The sequence below is a fragment of the Coffea arabica genome, chromosome 8e (genome assembly GCF_036785885.1).
Source record: "Coffea arabica cultivar ET-39 chromosome 8e, Coffea Arabica ET-39 HiFi, whole genome shotgun sequence".
NCBI classification, from domain to species: domain Eukaryota; kingdom Viridiplantae; phylum Streptophyta; class Magnoliopsida; order Gentianales; family Rubiaceae; genus Coffea; species Coffea arabica.
The window spans coordinates 43,194,665-43,216,176 of NC_092324.1; the positions used below are offsets into that span (position 1 = coordinate 43,194,665).

The 21,512-nt window shown below is 35.4% G+C and overlaps 1 long non-coding RNA gene across 1 annotated transcript; it reads right to left on the reverse strand.

Moving 5' to 3' along the window:
* Positions 1-7,936: 7,936 nt before the first annotated feature.
* On the reverse strand, positions 7,937-8,662 carry LOC140013086 (uncharacterized). The gene is made up of 2 exons (XR_011820163.1): positions 8,460-8,662; positions 7,937-8,086 (listed from the first exon to the last, which is right to left on the reverse strand). It is a non-coding gene; the product is annotated as an uncharacterized lncRNA (long non-coding RNA).
* Between the last annotated feature and the right edge of the window lie 12,850 nt (positions 8,663-21,512).

The window sequence follows — 21,512 nt, forward strand, 5'->3', positions numbered from 1 at the left end:
CTTGCCCCATTTCATAGCCAACAAACAATTGGTTGCTTATAATTATTCTAGCAGAACTTTTCTACAACTGATATTATCTAAGAGGAGGTGGCATGGGTAAATTTTGTGCAGCGCTTCTTACATAAATCTACATGTATTTGCTTAAACATAAATTTATATGTTTTGGTCTAATTTCACTCAACACTCAAGATAAAATGCAACTGATAATTCAAAATATTTGTTAAAGATAAAATGTAAGTATTTCTTATCGTGCTATCCACAAAAAGGCCATTTTAGGAAATATATGGAGATATTTGCTGAATGTGTATCGACTCCAATAGAAAGTTAACAAAAGGGGTGGTTTATGATTTTGTCTAACAAACTAGGGGAAGGTTTCTATTATTTTTAAATTAAGTAGGGGTTTTTTAGTTTTTTAGCAGAATTGGTGGGAGGTTGGTGTAATTTTCCCTAAAGAAAACTAAGGGGCTGCTTGGTTAAAGGGTTTGGGAATCACAAAATGGAATAAACCCCTTATTTGTTGCTTGGGTTAAGCCTATTGGAATGCCATTTTTGGAATCATTTCTAAAAAATCATTTCTGAGCAAATTGGGAGGTTTTGGACAAAACCCTCAACTCATTCCCTTAGACAATATTTATCACGGATCTACCCTCTCTTTCCTCTCCATCACACGCTGCACAAAACCAGAGTCTTCTTCTTCATCAGTTTTTCTATCTCTTCTTCTTCAATCAATCGCCACCCATCACCTTCATCGGACATCTTCTTTCTCATTTCAAAGTCCCAAATTCAGGTTCACCAATAGTAGCAATAGCTTTCCAAAATTTGAAAGCCTAAACGAGAAATTAGACCATGTAGTAGATGATTTGCTTGAAAAGGTTGAAGCTTCCAAGGTGGAAATTAGAGAAGAGAAGATTTTATTGATTGGGCAAAACATTCCTTAGAACCAAACAATGTCATGAGTAGTGAAGTTCTGGTGAAATTTTTTGATTGTGTTCTGGTAAATCTGAAGGATCTGCTTAAGTTTGAAAACAATTTGATTCTGTCTTTGAAGGAACAAATCTCAACCCTTGAAGTGAATCTACGATTCTTGAAAAACTTTGTCATCTTCACAAATAGGCTATGCAGTGGGTATGTGAATATCGGACTGTTTTTTACTTCTATTGAAGATGCTGTAAATAATGGTATTTCGTTCTGGTGTTGGGTGGGATGGAAGAAATAGGGAGTCAAAAGTTGATAGTGATAGAGACAACGACATTGTAACCCTTCATTCTAAAGCCATAAAGAGCTGGTGTTTTATGGAAAAATAGATACTCTGTTCTTATAAAGGAGAAAAGCCATAAAGAGTTGGTCTTTTATGGAAAAATATGACTATTGTGAAAGTGACCGCGATTTGGTTTATGAAATTATCCCAAAAAAAATTTAGAATGAATTTGTTTGTTTTAAAAGTTGTATAACAGTCGTTAAACTTCAAATATAGGACTATTTTTTACTTCTATTGAAGATGCTGCAAATAATGGTATTTCGTTCTGGTGTTGGTTGGGATGGAAGAAATAGGGAGTCAAAAGTTGATAGTGATAGAGACAGCGACATTTTAACCCTTCATTCTAAAGCCATAAAGAGCTGGTGTTTTATGGGAAAATAGGTAATCTGTTCTTATAAAGGAGAAAAACCATAAAGAACTGGTCTTTTATGAAAAAATATGACTATTGTGAAAGTGACTGCGATTTGGTTTATGAAATTATGCCAAAAAAAATTTAGAATGAATTTGTTTGTTTTGAAAGTTGTATAACGGTCGTTAAACTTCAAATATCCCTTCCTTAAACTTCAAAATCTACAAAATCTCATATTTTTGTTAAATACAAAACCTACCAGTTTCTGCAATTATCCCTTTGTTTTATAAGAATTGTTATATCAGGGGTAAATTTGAAATTTAATTGCATTTAATTCCGAAACACTCGTCAAACCATGCATCAGAAATTGGAATGATGCTAATTCCAATGTGTGAACCAAGCTAGATATTGGAATGAAAAGTTTAATTCCAAAACCAGAGTCTATGATTCCATTTCCATTTTCGATTCCAATATGTGAAACAAGCACCCCCTAAGTGACGTAACAACGATAGTTTAATCAGATTTTTTTTTTAAAAAAAGAACAAGAAAACATTACAGTTGATATTGTGGTAGGCGGTTCATGATTGGTTTCTTTTTAGCTTCATATGAGGCTACTGCTACTTTAATGTCTTCGGTTGGATATATGCAAATGGTTATCTGTAGGAAAGGTCTGTTTCCAGTTGAATTAATTTTATGTTCAATTTACTTTATTTTTCGTAGTTTTTGTGCAATTAACTATCCTTAATTTATCATCATCATCCAAAGCTTCTGTTATCTTTAATAATCTTGCTGATGTAGACAAAACTGATTAGAGGTGCAATGATGATATTGACATTTGCTTACATCCAAATTTCTATTTATTATGGTGCCAATTCTTGTGGAGCACGCTTCTGCACAATGAATCCATTTGATTATTTTTACCGACAAAACCGTACTAGAAAATGGCGATCCATAAAAAAAACACTAATAGTAAGATCAGGTAGAACAAGTTGATAATCAAAAGAAATTACTGAATAATTGAATAAAATTGATATGACTGCGATGGATGGTTCAATACTGAATAAACGAGCATCATCCCTAGATGGAAGAAGGTTCTCTTTGAAAAGTAATTTTGTACCATCCGCTAGAGTTAAAAAAATTCCTAAAGCGTTATCTCTAGAGGCTAGGCTTTGTATCATGTATTATCCATATCATTTAACATCAAAATAAATAAAAAAAATGATCTGGAACTACAATTTGGAAGTTCAATAGGTTCACTATTTAAAAAATAATCATGAAAATTTTTTGTTTCGTTATCAATGTGTTAAGAGTTTTTAGAGACATTACTTAAATAGTCATGAAATTTTTGGTGTCATTATCAAACCCTGTCCTTTCTCGTATTGGCTTGAAAATCTTGGAGTATCTCATAAATCAACCAAAAGAAGAAGAAAAAGAGTTAGAGTTTGTGAATTGAACTTTGCAGATTAATTTAACTTGTTTTAAGCTAGTTTTATTTGTGATGGAGAGTTCCTTTCGCTGTAGTCAAAATTTTCCCTTGCCTTCGTTTTGCGATTTCAAACTTTATTCTAGCCTTTGGTACTAAAGAAAATTGCCAAACTCTTTAAGTAACTTTCACTTCAGAAACCAAAAAAAAAAAAAAAAAACTTTGGACCCTTAAAACGTAGATATGCTCCCACGTTAGTCCTTAAATTTTAAATACTGTATCCTATAAAGTATCAAATTTATCCCACTTTGAAACATTTATTAGTAGAATCATTAAAAATAATGTAATATTAGGCAAGTAACGCTTGACGTAGAACAAAATATTCCACTAATTTTGAAAATTGTGTAAATGGTCGATTGAAGTAGGGCAAATTTGAAACTCTATTAGAGGTAAAGAGTCCAAGAATGAACTTTAGCAACTAAAGTGGAAGGTGATAGGGTATAATTTGTTATTAATTTTATGGTTAATTTTCCTCTTTGTCCTTGCCAAATATTGTTTTAATTATCGAAATATACTTATATTTGGTATTTTGACCTAATTACAGGTAGTGGAGCAGAAAAGTACTAAAAAGGATGACTTTCTTGAGAAAATCCCGTGCACGTGGGAAGCCTAGAGAATCCTTGCAAATCTGGCTCCAAGATGTGCTAAACCAACGCCTTTCCTTTCGTGACTAGTAGTTTACTAGCATTAGAAAACAAGAAAGAAGGAAACTTCAGTAGTTGCCTTATCTCTTTGTTTTCCTTATTTGGTGGAAAAACCGACAAGATGAGAGACTAGTCATTGTTTAGATTGAGAAGACTTGTTTTGGGGTCTTAGTAGTTTTCTTCTCCTATTAGGTATCTATCATGTGCGCCGCAAAGGCCATAGCAGGGAACATTTAATTATCCCTTTGGCTTGGTAGTTCGAGAGATAATTCTTATTCCATCGAGTTTTCTTCCTTCGAATTTGGAGAAGAATGCCGTCAACTAATATTTCTGAGTTTTCGCATGGATTGTTCTCCATTGATGGAGAAATAGCTTCTTATTTCTAGTCAAGGGGGCAACTAATGATTTGGTTCGGCAATCATTGTGAGATCTAAACCATTTTTAATTGTTTCCTTCATTTATTGGTATTTATATGTTTCCTGCTTTTAATTGTTATAACTCTTGTGTATGATTAATTAGTGCGCAATAATTGATTATTCATTTAGGCTATTTTGCTAATTAGGGGTAATTGAATCCGTAATTGTTCAATTATCTCTGTAGCAACTAGCGTAATTGGGTTTATGTCAGGGAAACGTACGATCTAACTTAAACAAACCCTCGTAGCGTGTTTGTTAGTTAGGATTGGGCATTTCTAATTATTAATGCAATCTAGAAATTAAATCCTACGGTCGTATCTAGGGTTATTTTTGAGTTAGAAAAATAGTTAACGGTCGTACCTTAACTATCGAGAAATTAAGGAAGGGTTGGTTGTTTATCGCGTGCATGACAACTATAACCAATCTATTAATAAATGTTGGAATTATCTGTGAATCGATGATGAGTGCATGAACCATTTCTGAAGTGTACCCTTGGCTAGAGTTCTCCTAATTATTTCTTTTAATTAATTATTTTCTGCAGTTAAATTATTTAGTTAGCTTTTAATTCCCAAACCTCCCATTTATTTTGACTCGAAAGGAATTAAATTTCTCCCCAGTCCTTGAGGTGATGACCCTACTTGTCACTGTCTACTAATTAGTGAATTCAGTCAAATAATTAAATCTGGTATATCGGATTAAACAAACTCTTCGGGAATAGGGTAAATCAAGTAACTCATTGCACAACTAGAGTCCCTGCTCCAGTACTGGAATTGATTATTGACTGCTTTAGGTGGTAGTTAGGTTTTATTTATTATTATTGTATAGGTTCGGCACCTGCCAATTTTTGGCGCCGCTGCCGGGGACTGGTGCCTGATTAATTTGTTTCTTTTTGAGTTCATATTGTTTTTATTTTTTTTTATTTTTCTCTTATTTTTTTTAATAGTTTATGGCTGCTAACATTCCGTATTTTGGTGATAGACTGGATTTTATTTCTAGAAGGGGTTATGAGACTCGTGTTTTTTCTAATGATCTATAGGCTGTTGCAAATTGTGGAACTTATTTTGCCTCAGATCATTCAATCGACATGTGCCATACATTTCAAGATGGTCTAAGTGCTTCAATCGATACTTTTGAAGATTTTTCATCTCAATATCAAACGTGGCATGATCCTTATTCAAACGGGTATGAGCAAGGATGGTGGGATGATTCCACTTTTAATTATGAACAAAGGCCAATAGATTTCAACAGTTAGAGTCTCAAGAGCCGTCATCCATGTCAGGTATGTTTCTTGAAGAAATAGTTGAATTAATATAGGGGTGAGCATTCGGTGCATATTCGGTAATTCGGTGCACTGAATTCGGTGAATTCGGTTATTCTACCTGTAAAATTTTAAACCGTTTTCAATTCCGAATTGGGCATAACCGAATTCATTCCGAAACCGATTTCAAATTTGAAAACGGTAATGAATTCGGTTTAACCGAATTCATCTATTTAAAAAATAAAAAAAAAGCCTGTTATCCGCTTAAGTTTGCAACGCTGCTTCCGTACAATTTACAGGCTATGAGGCTAATTGCAAACTAATTCTAATTGCAAACTTACAGGCTACAAGCCTACAACACCAATTCAAAGGAAATCAACATCCAAATTATTACACACCTTACAAATGCCAAAATCCATCAAATACAAATCTGGAGTACCAAGTACCAACTGCCAATAGACAATACAACGACAAGTTCTTCAAAGTAACACTAACAGACATTTTTCAAGTTCACATTTCACAAGTCACAATGAACTGAATGCAGAAACCAGAAATCAGAAATCAAAATCTGAAAACTGACTGCAACATAATTTAGTTCCAGACTTCTATTATCTTTAAAGAGTGATTGAAGTTTCAGCACCTCCATTAGTCAAGCCTGCAACAAAACATAAAAATGAAATATAGTAGTTACTTTAAAACAATAGAGAAATGAAATTTTACAATAATCAGCATATACAATAGATAAGAAATATGTTACCAGATTCTAAAGCTTCAAGATCCTCCAATTCTTCTTCCACATTCAATTTAGAATCCGATGGCCGAAGCCAATCTTGAGTGCAAATCAGAGCTTGCACTATTTTAGGAGTTAAAGAACTCCTAAATGGATCAAGGACTCTTCCACCCGTGCTAAAAGCAGCTTCGGAAGCAACTGTGGATACCGGCACAGCCAACACATCACGAGCTAGTTTAGAGAGAACAGGGAATCTAGGACTATTCACCTTCCACCATGTCAAAATGTTGAAGTCATCTTCTTCATCTTCACAGTCCTCACCAAGATATTTATCCAATTCAGTTTTTGAATCCTTGCCCCCAGCTTCTATTTTTCTCTTTTGAAACTCCTCTTTGTACTTGTGTTGGATACGTTTTCCAGCATCCATATCACCAGCCATTGCACCTTTATCTACTGCTCCAGATTTACTCGAAGAAGCTGAGGCATTGACTTCAGGAGGGGAGCTGAGTTTTTTGTACTCAGAAAACAGTTGCACTAAAGCTTCTTTTGCAAATGAAGCTATGTTTGCACCATCATACGGACAATACATTTTCATAAGTACAAACTCCACATACTCAAATTTAATACGTGGATCAAGAATGGGGGCAACAAAAATAAGCATATTCATTTTTTCTATTTGTCCCCAATACTTATCATACTTTTCTTTCATTCCGAATGCCATGTGAGCCATTTCTTGGTTATCACTTTCCATCATGTTGTTCAAGACTGCATTCATGCCACTAATGTCTTGAAAAAAGGTATTGCAAGTGACATACTTAGACCCAGAGACCTTCAAAGTCAATTCATAAAAATTTTCTAAAAACTGAATAAGATATCTTGCTTTCCTCCAATCAGTTGATGTTGGTACAGACTCAAGTTCTTTAATCATGTAAGGATCCTCTAGTGCGAACCTATCAAAAGCTCGCTCATATAATTGAGCTACATCCAACATCAAATAGATGGAATTCCACCTAGTAGGACAATCCAAACACAACAATTTCTGTGATTCTATTTTTTCAGCTGTAGCACACTCTCTAAACCTTTTCAACCTAGCAGGTGATTGTCTTACATACCTCACAGCTGCACGAATAGAATCAATAGAGTTTCCAAACTTTTTCAAACCATCATTAACCACCAAATTTATTATATGAGCAACACACCTAACATGAAGCCACTTTCCCTCCAAAACAGATTATAACCTTTTTTTTTAAATTCCAGTCATTATCAATAAAATGAGCTGTAAGGCACATATAATTAATTCTTTGAATTGAAGTCCAAGAATCTGTTGTGAGACAGATTCTACTAGAATTGTGCCTAAGCAACTTTTTCAATCTTGTTCTTTCATCCAAATAAAGTTGATAACAATCCCTAGAGACCGTCCATCTAGAAGGCATTCTAAATTGAGGACAAGCAGCACGCATCACTTCTTTAAATCCAATGCCTTCAACATGTTTAAAAGGCAACTCATCGACAATCACCATATAAGCAATTTTCTTCCTAATTATCTCAGCATCAAATTTCCATGATAAAAGTCCAGCCTTGGTTTCCCCATCCCCTGTTTCAGTTTCCCCAAAACACAATGTAGCTTGATTAGTGTATTTGTTGTTAGGATTCTTAGGACATCTGGTTATATGATTTCTCAAACCAGTTGTACCATTAGTCCTACCATCAGCAGCTATGCGTTTCTCGCAAAAAAGGCATTCACCATATCTAATCTTACCCTCAACAACTTCTTTGAAGTGTGACCAAACTGTAGATCTTTTCTTGTATGGACCTCGCTTCTTTGGCTCTTTTCCTCCTGAATCTGCCGAGCTAGGAGCTGGAGCTGGAGCTGGAGTAGGACTTTCAGCTGACCAATCTGGTGATGTCATGACTTGATTGGGATTGTTAGTACTTCCAGTAGACATGACTGCAATAATTTGGAGAATAATGCAAAAAATCATGTCAATTGCAAAATCTCAGCTTTATGCGTAAAAAAAAAAGACTCAGTATTAACTTCACCATAAAAAATAGATTCAGCTTTATGCAAAATGTTGTAGGCCGATATAATATTCAAGGCAAGAATAGACTAGTTTCAAAGAAGCACAAGTGCATAACTTCATCCAGAATGTTGGCAAGACCCATTAATTAAGAGAATCTCCAAGGACAAGGAGGTAAAATTTTCATTTTAGCAAGTTTTTTTCTTTTTAATTTTTCTAACGGGTAAAAGGTGGAATTTTTCCCCAAGGTCTTAACTTTTAAAGTCGATCTTGGCCATTTTACTGCCAGAGATGAGCACTTACCTAAGCGAGCCAGAGATGAGCAGTGATTGGTGCTTCGGCTTTGGCACTCAGCAGCGATGAACCAGCACGGCAGGGATGAACTGGTGAAGTGAGAAATTCGGTCGAATGAGGACTGAGATGGAGACAGGAGAGACGTAGAGTGCGGCGGAGAGCAGCTTCGATTTGGGAATTGGGACTTGGGAGTGAAGTTGTGAAAGCCCTAAGTGAAGCCGTGAAGGCACTACCGCACTAGGCAGTGATTGTTCTGATTATCAGCTGAAATCTGACTTTTCCCAAATTCATCCGCAGTGATTGTGTAATTTTTAATTTACAAATTGGGGCTCCTAAATTATAATACATTCATTATGCTCCTCAATGATTTATAAATTATTACTAATTTGATCCCCAAATTTATTCATAATTGAACACATTACTTATGTTCTAATCATTTTGTGGTTTAATTGGCATTTATTTGATCACTTATACCTAGAATCCTTAGTCTATGATTTAAGAAATACATAAAAAGTGATTAACTTAAACTAGAATAAACCTTAGACTTAGACTATACAATGATTGGTGATAATTTATGAATTTATAATTTACAATGACTAATAATAAGCAATATTAATTAGTAGTTACAATGAATTTATAATTTACACTGATTAATAATAAGTACTATTAGTTACAAACTTACAAATTACAATGACTAGTGATAACTTATATTAGTTACAAACTTATAATTTATTTCAAATCAAAATAAAAACTTATTTACTTACACATGTTATTGTGAAAGTCAATACACTAGTACATTGATTTGCAATTCATATGCATTCACTTACACTGCTAACTACTTAGCTGTCTTATCTATACTTAAAGTCTTAAGAATTAAGATTAGTGAATAGATAATATGAATTTTTAAGTTAAATATGTAGAGTGCACTAATACTTGCAAGTTAGAGATTACGCATTCAAATATTCAATAATTCAAACATGAATGATGTATCAAATTACCAATATCTAAATTTAATTACTAATTATGTTTATTGTTTAATATTTAGTATTATGCAATATGCATATATGACATATGTGTTAATTATTATCTAATTCTAGTCATGTTACTCATGTATAAAATAATAAGTATTATAGTTATCTTATATTGTTATGTATTACTATATATTTGTATTATTATAGTCATATAACAATTAACAAATACTAAAATAATATATTGTACATTATTATATATTATTATTATTATAAGTACATGATATGATGATAAATTGATAATACCATATACTAATTATTATTAATAGCATTTACCTATATAATATAATAAAGTATTAGTAGTATATACTAATACTAAATAGCATTTATCTATATATTATATAATTTTATATGCCAATTTGGTAATTCGAATGTGGTAATGCGGTACCCGATTTCAATTACCGAATTGGAATGCGAAATCGGTTATTACCTAATTCATAATCTCATTACCTATTTCATACCATATTAGAATTCGGTGAATTTGGTACGTACCGAATTTGTACCAAATTACCAAATTTTTGATTTCAAATTACCGAATTGAATTTGAAATCGGTTATGAATTCGGTAAGAACCGAATATACTCACCCCTAGCTACTAACATATATCAAATTCAACAGGGGACATATCAACTTCAACAGGAGACACATCAATTTCAACAGGAGACACAAAGGTTGATTAAAGAGATGGAAGATGGAAGGCGTGAATTGGCATCTACAATGAGCAAATTGATTTCTCCATTTTATGAAGAATTACCCTTACAGACCAACATCGATTTTAAAGAAGATAAGAATATAATTATCCTGACAAGTGACATGGAACTGCAAGAGTCTCAAGAAGAAGAATCTAAAGATGCAGTTGAAAAGGAAATTGAAGTACAAGAAATGGAACTCCAATATCAAATTGTTCAAGTGGATGAATCTAGTGAACAATCTCCAAATGTGGTGACATCTCCTCCATTCCTTAATCAATATTCTTCTGACTTTTATTCTTTAATTTCTATTGGTGAGATTGATTTTATTATGCCAGAAAATTTTGAGTTTCATGACAGGAATAAGTTAAGAGTTGCAATGGTAAAATATCTCGAACCAATAAGTGCTCATGATGGAGGAGTGAGTGAAGAATTAAGGTCACTATTTGTTTGTTTGGCGCCATCTACTAATCCATGGAAGACCATATCTCGTGGGTTCAAGGATTACTCTATTTACGAGGGATATCAGGACTACATAGAAGATGAAACACTGAAACGAGCTGCACGGTTTTATCCTCCATGAATAAACATGGTAATATATAGTCAAAGACATTAAAGAAAGGCGCTGCTTAGGAGGCAACCTAAGGCCTTTGTTTTAGTTTCCTTGTGTTTTTGGAGTTTTTGTTAAGTATTGGTTGCATTTAGTGATTTGTTATTTTTGTGGCAGGAAGCTGGTAGTTGGGCGTGCCCGCGTCTAGTATGCACGCCTAAGGAATGCAAATATTTTTCTGCAGTCAGAAGACTCTCCAATAGTTAGACATACCCACGTCAAGTGGTCACGCCTAAGGAACTCAATTTTTGAAAATTGGTCAGAAAACTCTCTAGTAGTTAGGCGTGCCCACATGCCCACACCAAGTGGTCACGCTTAAGGATCTTAATTTCGGACGGTTGGTCAGAAGATTCGAAGGCAGTTAGGCGTGCCCACGCCTAACACATGAGTTCCTTTATTCAAAAAAAAAAAACCCATGGTTCTACTTCTTTCTTCTCTTTTTCTTTCTTTCTTTCCCTTTTCCCCCCCTTTCCCGCTGCTGCCTTTGCCCGCTTTGTTGTCCGCCACTGCTCCGTCGCCACCGCACCGAGCACCTTTCCAGCTCGCTCCAGCCGCCGTCTTCGTTCAACCTCCGCTACTAGCCATTGTTCACCGCCCGCGCTCTCCCTCTCGTCAGTCCCTCACTGCTTGTTCTCATCTCTGCTCAAACAAAGGATAAGAGGAAGAACCGACCAATGTTACGTATGCCATAGCTGCTCGGGACCCTCCATTACGTGCTCAGGGAAGTTTCATTGTCCCTTTTGTTTCGTATTATATTCTTTATCTCTTACATTGGCGACAACATAAGATTTAGGTGTGGGAGGAGTAGTATATTGGTATTTTATTGAAAAAGTGCAAGTGTAGGCATTTTTGTTGGAATTTTTTGTTTGACTTAGTTGAATTTTATCCAATTTTTGCTTATTTTTGTGCATATTTATGATTGTTCCTGATAAACGATGGTTAGATTTCTCAAATTTTTCTATTGTTAAGATTTTACATTTTAAGGTGTTAAGTATGACATGGTTAAGTTTAAGGGTATCTTTTTGGTGAATATTTGAGATTTTGTGACTTTTACACTTTTTGGTTAATTTCTCTAAGTATTGTAAATATTTGCTTAGTATTTTTTGTGTAAATTGGTTCAACTATTAATCTTAGTTCTCCATGTTTAAGAAATGAAGCGGATTTTGTGTGATTTTTAATTTTAATTTGGTGCTTATTTATGAATAGTATTTGACTATACTCCACTAGTATTGTTACCTAGTAACCGGAGATCTTCATCACAAGTGTCGATTTTCGAGTCAAAAAGCGACGATAGCTATGAGTATGTGATTTTTAAGCGATGATGGCCGAGTAACCGGGCTCCTTCATTTGGCCAATGTCGGAGTTTGCGTCAAAACGCTTAAATGGCTAAAAACTAGGCATTCCCCCTGAAAAAAAAAGCAATCAAGTGTGGGGATATTTTAGGAAAAAATGTGCTAATAGTGAAAAATATGGAAGTGTTTGAATGAATTATTAGCCCGCTGATTCATGAATTTTAATGTTGAGATTTTGCTGAATAGTTGAACCATTTACTTATAGATGCTGGCTGAATATTTTATATTATTAGATTAGTTAGTTATAAATTGAAAGAGTTCTTGATCTTGAAAACTAGCTGGAGAGATATTTCTTGAAAATTGTTACTAATACTTGACATATGTTTTAATTGTATCTTGACAATAGAAAATTTGAGTAATAGCCATTGTTTGAATTTGATTGCTTAATTTGTTATTCTCATGCTTGAGGACAAGCATGGTTTAGGTGTGAGGGGAATTGATAGGGTATAATTTGTTATTAATTTTATGGTTAATTTTCCTCTTTGTCCTTGTCAAATATTGTTTTAATTGTCGAAATATACTTATATTTGGTATTTGGACCTAATTACAGGTAGTGGAGCAGAAAAGTACTAAAAAGGATGACTTTTTTGAGAAAATCCCGTGCACGTGGGAAGCCTTGAGAATCCTTGCAAATCCGGCTCCAAGATGTGCTAAACCAACGCCTTTCCTTTCGTGACTAGTAGTCTACTAGCATTAGGAAACAAGAAAGAAGGAAACTTCAGTAGTTGCCTTATCTCTTTGTTTTCCTTATTTGGTGGAAAAATCGACAAGATGAGAGACTAGTCATTGTTTAGATTGAGAAGACTTGTTTTGGGGTCTTAGTAGTTTTCTTCTCCTATTAGGTATCTATCATGTGCGCCGCAAAGGCCATAGCAGGGAACATTTAATTATCCCTTTGGTTTGGTAGTTCGAGAGATAATTCTTATTCCATCAAGTTTTCTTCCTTCGAATTTGGAGAAGAATGCCGTCAACTAATATTTCTGAATTTTTGCATGGATTGTTCTCTATTGATGGAGAAATAACTTCTTATTTCTAGTCAAGGGGGCAACTAATGATTTGGTTCGGCAATCAGTGTGAGATCTAAACCAATTTTAATTGTTTTCTTCACTTATTGGTATTTATATATTTCCTGCTTTTAATTGTTATAGCTCTTGTGTATGATTGATTAGTGCGCAATAATTGATTATTCATATAGGCTATTTTGCTAATTAGGGGTAATTGAATCCGTAATTGTTCAATTATCTCTGTCCCAGTAGCAACTGGCGTAATTGGGTTTATGTCAGGGAAACGTACGATCTAATTTAAACAAACCCTCGTAGCGTGTTTGTTAGTTAGGATTGGGCCTTACTAATTATTAATGCAATCTAGAAATTAAATCCTACGGTCGTATCTAGGGTTGTTTTTGGGTTAGAGAAATAGTTAACGGTCGTACCTTAACTATCTAGAAATTAAGAAAGGGTTGGTTGTTTATCGCGTGCATGACAACTATAACCAATCTATTAATAAATGTTAGAATTATCTGTGAATCGATGATCAGTGCATGAACCATTTCTGAAGTGTACCCTTGGCTAGAGTTCTCCTAATTATTTCTTTTAATTAATTATTTTTTACAGTTAAATTATTTAGTTAGCTTTTAATTTCCAAACCCCTCATTTATCTTGACTCGAAAGGAATTAAATTTCTCCCCAATCCCTGAGGAGACGACCCTACTTGCCACTGTCTACTAATTAGTGAATTCAGTCAAATAATTAAGTCTGGTATATCGGATTAAGCAAACTCTTCCGGAACAGGGTGAATCAAATAGCCCATTGCACACCTAGAGTCCCTGCTCCAGTACTGGAATTGATTATTGACTGCTTTAGGTGGTAGTTAGGTTTTATTTATTATTATTGCACAGGTTCGGTACCTATCAGGAGGTGTCTATAGTTTAGGAGACTAAAATGTAATTTAGCCAAACTATTTGGCAGGCCGTCGTATTGATGCGTAAAGAGTCTTCTTTGATGCGTAAAATGGAGACGACCACTCCTGAACGGTCTCCTCACTATAAAAAACGTGAGGAGACAAATGAGCCCAGTCAGCAAGGCTGAAGCAGGGCAAAAAAATGACGCCGTTCCAAATAAAAAAATGTTGACTTCCAAACGGGAGTAGACGGAGCAAACGGAAGAGAAGTAGATTTTGAAATTCAAGTTGAAATTTTGAATTAGCCGAAGAAAAGAAAACTGAGGGAAGAGTCTTGGCGTGCTTCTGAAGGTAATCTTCTCTGACCGACTGCTCACTAAAGGTAGAAAGCTGAAGTTCAGGTGGGATTCAGCCTACAGGGTGTTTCTAGGTGAAGTGGGTGTAGTCTACTCTGATGAAGGTAGCAATTGACAGAAAAGTGGGTGGAGAGGTAGGCGGCAAGGTAGAAGCAAACAGAGACGAAGCCAAAATTTGTTCGTAAAACTGAATAGCAGAAGTAGCTGTGGTCTGCAACTGGGTATAAGAGTGTTGTATCTATTTTGAATGCATGCAAGAGCGGCGATAAGGTAGAAGCAAACAGAGAAAATTCAGCATCTCACGAAACCAGATTTTGTCTTTCAACTTAATAGCAGAAGCAACTACGTCTCCGACTTCGATGAAACGTGAAGCGTACTAGCAGACCAAGGTAACATGACTGAACCATGTCAGTAACTGTGGCCAATAATTTGTCACCCAAATGCACATCTGTTAAATGAAGGATGAAATTAGAGTCACTGAAGACATAATATGAAGATGATAGAAGAATAGTAAAGTTGTACTATATTTGTATGTGTGTACCGTATCTGTGTGTGTGTGAACATTCAGCTTTTCAGTGATGGACTATAATGGGATAGTAGTTTTTGGAAGACATGGGTTTATGTATTCAAGTAAACCGTCGAACGGAATTAGGGAAAGATGAGAGAAACAAAGTCACATTTAACAAGTGAATGAATGTACATCGTGTTGTAAATTAATTACATGTTATAGCCACCGTATCACAATTGATATGAACCATTGTGAATCTAGTAATTGGTCCATGCTCATGGAGCAATATTAATTTGCCACTCTCCTGACCATGCAGTGTGTATAAAATGGAGGTGTAGAGTTGAATGAGGTGAAGCAGAGGAAAAGACATACATGTGAATAATAAATGGGTGAACCTTGTGTTGTAAGTAAATTACATGATGTAAGAAATATATTACAATGAGTAGAAAGTGCTTGTTTGGCCCTCAAAATGTAGAAATAGTAGAAAATGTGGAGTTGGGTTATGCGGTTGTCATTAACGAATGACATAAGGTCCAGTGAGCTAAAGAACATAAAATCAAAATATAATCACCAGCGTGGATGTACATACAGTTAAAATAGACTTACATTGTGTGACCAATACATTACAGTCTGTATAAATTAGTGTACATAGAGTTGTATTTGTACATAAATAATGCCGTTGTCTTAGAGTAAAAGTAAGGTGATGTGAATCATTAATCATATTGATAAGCGTAATAATAGGATTTCGTATACGAGTAATGTGTGATTCATAACACATTATGAATGGTAATATACATTTATGTTGTCGTTTATGGACATACTATTCATGAAGTGTTGCAAATTAGGATGTTTGATGCATAATTGGCAGGATCAGAAGTAATGAATTGCAGCAAATTGGCAGAAGATGGGACCCTGAGTTAGGAATGGAGTTCAACAACGAAGAGGATGCGTACAAGTTTTACAACAAGTATGCCTTTAAAATGGATTTTAGTGTACGTAAAGACTATCTGAATAAAGACAAAGACGGCGTGACCACGTCTAGGAGATATAGTTGTTGCAAGGAAGGTGTGAAGCGCAAGTACGAAGGTAATGTGATGCCAAAGAGGACACGAGCGCCGACGAAAACAGGGTGTGGAACTAAAATGGTTATCGTGTTGTTTAGAGGGACAATGAAGTACCGTGTGCACGACCTTGTCTTAGAGCATAATCATGAGTTGCACATTACTCAATGTGCGCACATGATGCCATCACAAAGAAAAGTGAGTGTGGCTCAAGGATTCCAAGCTGAAATAAACGAGATGCTGGGTTTTCATTGAAACAGGGCCATGGGCTTATGGGAAAGGAGGCAGGTGGGATGGGTAATGTGGGATATACTCAGGATGATCTTAAACGATATCTTCGAATGAGACGGGAAAAGAACTTGAAATATGGAGAAGCAGGTAGCATACTGAATTATTTTCAAGAGCAAATACTAGAGAATCCATCCTTTTTTCATGCCGTACAGCTGGACTGTGAAGAACAGATAACGAACATCTTTTGGGCTGATGCAGGAATGTTAATTGACTACAACTTTTTTGGAGACGTAGTCACATTCGACACAACCTACAAAACAAATAAAGAATACCGGCCACTTGAAGTATTTGTGAGTTTTAACCAACATAGGTAAATTGTGATATTCGGTGCTGCTCTTATGTATGATGAGACGATAGATTCTTTCAAATGGGTGTTTGGTACATTTCTAGAAGCAATGTGCGAAAAGCGTCCAAGTACCATACTAACCGATCAAAATCATGCAATGGCAACCGCTCTTTCAGTTGTCATGCCTGAAACATTTCACGGTCTATGTACGTTTCACATAAGGCGTAATTTTATGAAATATTTTGACAATCACTACAAGAAAAATAGTGATCTTCCATACATGTTTGGTACCTGCATGTATGAGTTTGAAGAAGTGAAACAATTCAATAGGGTGTGGGAGACGATGGTGAAGAAACACAATCTTGAAAATAATGAATGGCTCTCCGGGTTGTATAGAATTCGTAATAAATAGGTAAGGTGCATGATGAAAGAAAGATGGACCGCGGGAATGCGAAACACCCAACTTAGTGAAAGGCTAAATGCAGCAATTAAAAATCATTTGAAACTGGATTATGACCTTGTTCTGTTCTTTAGACATTTCAATCGGGTGATTGATTAATTGATCGCAGAATATGAAATGAGGCAAAAGCTCCTCATGGTAAGGCAAACACCTATGCTTGTGCATGCATCAGAGATGTATTCACCAACCGTCTTTATTGCATTCCAAAATGAATATGGCGAGTCAACAGGTATGGTTGTATTGAGACAACAAGATGCAGCGATGTTTGTGGAATTTGCGGTCATGAGGTATGATGGAGGATCTGAAAGAATAGTGGTATTCAATTGGAATGATCTAAGTGTACGTTGTAGTTGTAAAAATACGAGAATGAAGGCATTTTATGTGGGCACGCGTTGAAGGTGTTTGACACCGTGGGCATGAAAATAATTCCTCCTGAATACGTTAAAAGGCGATGGACAAAAAGAGATCGGGCTGGAGACTGTTTTGATCGGCGAGGACGGGAAGTTGTGGCTGATCCTAAAGTAATGATTTCAACTCGTTATCGGGAGCTCGCTCCAGCCATGATTAAGGTCGCAACTTGAGCAGCAATGTCAGGAGACACCAACAAAGTAGCATTCACTGTCATATCCGATTTGGCAAAGAGAGTTGAGCTCCTCCTCTCAGAAAGCGAAGAGCAACCTTTGTAAAATCAAAAAATTCTAAATATGGAGGAACGGGATGAAATTGAAATTGTAAATGAAATGGGAAGGCAGTAGTCGCAAGAGGCATTAAAAAACTAGGCGGTGGGAAGAAAAGTAGAGTGATGCGATGTTGGGTCGATAAATTTGATAGAGTAAAAAGAAAATCTAGATTATCAAGAACTACACAGACTACGGTATGGATCAAATTTTGGTACTTGGGGAACATTTATGCTAAAACTAAGTTATCGTTATACTATTAACTAAAGTTTAAATACCATTCATTATGAAATAAAATTATTGTCGTGTCAATACTGTAGGTCTCAGAATCGAAGCCGACATCGGTTTCATTTGAGAAATACATGTTTATGGGATGCCGTTCATCTACTGACTCTGTTTCGGTTAGTATAAAATGGACATGACTCTTACTTTTATTTGGATGTTTCTAACAGCATAAAAAGTTACATTGATGTTACATTGTGTGATAATGTTGTTACGGCCGTCATCCCTCCTGATATACCTATTTTGTTTATCTTATACAATGATTTGGCCTATACGAAACTCGTAGACGTATTCAATAAGCCAGACACTGAATGGCCCTCCAAACGCTGTTGCTCCCGATATCGATGAAAGTGAAACGGTATACATACATTTAGTAGTTAAAATAAAGACCTTCTTGTTCGTGTAGTAGAGATACCTTTTTTTTCTTTAATTGTAATGGTGGGCACCCGAAAGCTGTCAAATCATGCAAATTATGTAGTTAACGTATGCTCGCTTTAATAACATATTATTTTTTATTATTCGAAGGTCTACCATTTGACTAATCAGGGGCCTCCTGCAAGTGTCCCTACAGAAAGGATGCATCCCAGATTTTCTATATTTTCCAAGCATGAATCCGTCAGAGATGTCTTAATGGTCTGATATATCATTTTTGTTATAATGTCTAGTCCAATTTAACTTTATAAGTGAGCAATATAGACACTGGTAATGATTTGTTGACAGTCGATTACTTATACTATGTAATGTAGGAGGAGCGTGCGGCAATTTCAACACACTGTGATGTTGATGCACATCATATATTTGCACCATCACCCCAAGTGACAAACTTTTATCGTTACAACACATATTTATGTAATATTGTTAATTGGAGACTTGGACATCGTATATCATTAATCGTATGTTTCATTAATAATATTTGCTGATTTGGCATCGTTACTCATTTCAGGAAAGAAATAACACCCAGGGATTGCAACTACGCGTTGACGTCGCCTCCCCCGAGAATATATTGATGAATGATGTGTAACTATACTTTTTGAACGAGACATTAAGTGGTTGTCCCAACCTGAGAATGCTGCATATGTACATTACAAGCAGTTAATAAGCTGTTACAACTTATTGACGAGGTTGTACAGGCACCATTGATGTTTCACTCTTTTCAAATTTAGACAAGTGGATTACAATTGTAATCGCATCTAATATTAGTAGTCATCAATAGTTTGTATTGGATTGTATAAAATTGTTAGAAAATTATAAAATTGGTGGAAACTTGAAGTAACAATTTTACAATAGAATTGAACGTATTTTTTGTGATCGGATATTTTTCACTAAATCGACCATAACAGTTGAATGGCTGTCGTGATATGTATACCATTCTACTACATTCAATTGCATACCTTAATAACATATTTATTGGCATAGATCGCACCGCTAAAGGTACGATATATAAGATAACACAATCATTCGTATAAATTGTCTTGATTTTGTTACAATGCTATTATTGGGCTATTTTTATAAAAACATTATCATTTAGGCCATTTATTTTGCATCGTTGATGAATTTAGCGCACCATTGACATGATATATCACAGGCACATCAATTAGTATTACAAGTTTTTAGGTTAATTGAATTATGGTCAAGCCAGGTCACGACCACATGTTGGTAATAGGTGCGCATAAGAAAATGAATTCTTGGAGAACTAATTTGTAACGTTAAAACGAAGTTTTATAATGTAACAAAAAGGAAGAACGAACAGTACACAATGGGTTACAATCAGTTAGGGATATGTTACTGTTGCGTTATAACTAGTTACGACTGTTTAACAGGCATTATTAATATCCAAATATGGTAAGCAATTTGTTTGAGTAGAGATTATAATGAGTATAGTTTTATCGCTACCCTGACGAACATTGGACTACATCCATTGTTATCAGTTGTATCCCATACAACACCTGGGAACGCCGTCATGCATTAGACAATGGGGTATGTACCTTTGAAAGTCATCGTCGCCTGATTCAGTAAAGTCAGATAGGTCCGGGTCGGATATAAGCATGGGATCTGCTAAATGTGCTGAACATCAAATTGTTTTCCAATATCATGTCTTTTTGTTGCCTGGATCTCGTGTAACCTGTGAAGCCTATGCTCTATCTGCATAACTTTTCGTTGTAGTCTATGTAATACGCTTGCATCATTGGCTTGTGGTCCTATAACAAGATCCGCTGACCTTGTTCTAGGGACGCGGAGGCCATGCCAGCGACAAAATATCTCTAATTCCATTCTTCGCTCACGAACAGGCTTCCATATGGGTTCATGGTCCATAACGAAATAGTCAGACGGTAGATGATCGTTGACGGTATTTTTAAAAATGTGACCAGCTAGTCCCAGAGAATTGTTAGTGTTAAGTGGAGCGTTCCTGAACTCGCGTTTAGTACCATATAAAATCCTCCCGTCTGGTGTTTCGTACTTACTTATGGCATTTGTTGGACACAATGATATTTTCCGTCTTTTTTGCCGACCATTTGATGGTGAGCTTGTATGAGATCCTTCGTTTGTGGATTGCATGACTATGCAAATACCTACTGCTTTTTGGTTGGATGAAAGGAAGGATCTACTGATAAAGAATTAGGTGGAAGAAAAAAAGAGGTAGAAATTTTTAACGGAGCACCTATTTCAGACCATGCATAGTAAATAATTTTTTCTGCAACTTGACCAACTGCTTTCTGTGTCATTTCATGCTGTTCTCCACGGTATAGTACTCCTAGGTGAGTAGATGAAGGCATGGCAACCACCTATTAACGAGAGAATAGACTCAACGTTTGGTCAAATGTATAGTGTGTGGATGAAATAATGGTTCAATTCGATTGGGTCATGACTTGTACTCCAACAACAATTGGGTCAGGTGAATACCCAGTTATACGTCAGTCACCTTACTTTTCAAGTGTAACAAGAAGTTACGACCAGCATATGTACGTTACAAGAAGTTAATAAGCTATTACCGCTTATTGATGTGTTTATACAGGCACCTTGTCATTTGCCTGTATGTTAAAACTTAGACAATTTGTTTACAATTGTACTAACGATGAGTATTACAGATAGTATTACTGGCACTTCAATAGGTATTACTCCTTCAGTACAGAAATGAAGTTACAATTGGCGGCTCGACTTGGTTCCACATGACCACATAATAAGTAACAGTTTCGCAGAAAAACATGATACTTCGTTGGGATAAGTAATTTGAAAGTAGGGTAACTAATATTTAAAATACAACAAATTTTGATTACGCCATATACATGTTGAGTTACAACCATTTATGTATATGTTACAATTCATTACAACTAATGAATTTGCCATCGACAGTTTTTCGTCTTATCTAGTTAAAACTAATGATATTACAACTAAAAATTTCCTGATATTATAACTAGTGATACTACAACTAGTTAATATCTGATGAACATTTCCTCTTCTCTTGTTTGTGCAATTGCGCTTGGCACAAACAATAAGTCCTCCCCCCAACACATAAAATTTCTTAGACACTTTAGTAAGTGTCTACTGAGAACATAGAGATGGTCG